This window comes from Olea europaea, chromosome 11, assembly GCF_002742605.1.
Source record: "Olea europaea var. sylvestris chromosome 11, O_europaea_v1, whole genome shotgun sequence".
NCBI lineage: Eukaryota > Viridiplantae > Streptophyta > Magnoliopsida > Lamiales > Oleaceae > Olea > Olea europaea.
This window is the reverse complement of record NC_036247.1, coordinates 36,116,989-36,118,242: the sequence shown is the minus strand read 5'-3', so window position 1 is coordinate 36,118,242 and position 1,254 is coordinate 36,116,989.

The following is a 1,254-nucleotide window of genomic DNA, read 5'->3' as shown; positions in this document are numbered from 1 at the left end:
GGCGGCTACCCCTACATATTTTAAAAATTTTCTGAAATTATATAGTACGAATTTTTCAATATATACATAAAGTGTATATATATTTTATCTTCGATCCACCATTTTGACTCCACCACTACAAACGTACATGCAAGCATGCGAATAATTAGAATAAAAATAAGTCGAGTTTAAAAAGTTAGAAAATTTAACCTTTTTTATTTAAATATCATGAAGTCAAATTAATAGGTTTCAGGGGTAAATTTGGTAGATTGGGTCCAACTTACTTGACATAAAGTGTAAACACTCAAGAATGAGTCCGACATAAAGATTCATTTACAAAATTCCATAATCCACATGTTATAAGCAGAACATAATTTTCGTAACCGGATAAGATGAAGTGATGAGTGGATTTTATGCGCTTATTCGGACTTCTATTCTTTTTTAATTATATATAAATTGAGCGATTATTTACTTAATTTGTGTAAATTATGCACATTGTAGAACAATCCCAATTTGGATACAATTTATACAAAAAGAGGCTATTGGAACTTAATTCGAGTTGATTTGAAGCAATTGAAGATCAACAAGATTGCAAGCAATCAATTGAAAATATTAACGGTCATATGGTAAAAATTCATAAGTTTTGGAAGTAAAATTCTACATTTAAAAAGTTTGAGAATTGATTTGCAAACTTCGAAACTTCTCTTGGGTCAACTATTATGATTTTGGAATCAAGATGACTTAATTGCAAATAAAAGAAGATTGAGGAATAAATTTACATGAGAAAATGAGTTCAATTGAAAAATGAATTTGTTTCCTTTTAGTTCTTAAACTCCCTGGTAGAAATTAATTTGAACTCTTTATTAAAAAATAATCTAAACTCTTTGGTGGAAAATAAGTTGAACAAGATTTTAGCATAAATCTTTTCTATAAATGCATACCTTAGTCCAACAATTAAAAGGGGCTTGTGGAATTTCATTATACACATATATTCAAGACAAGGCTTGGGGATCATTATACATATATTATTCAAGCCAAAAGGAGGGAAAAAATCAAGAAATCATTCAAGAAGTTAGGATTTCAATGATTTTATAAGAAGAAGCGGATTCTAGATGCAAGGTCTTCATTTTTTTCTCGTTTTTCCTTGATACTAGATGATGTACTTTAATTCTTTCTTGTAATTTTATTCACCCATGATGTATAATTAAGTATTTAGTTAGGATGAATGATTGTGATATAGTTTTGAACCTTAATTTTTATTAAAAAGATTCAAAA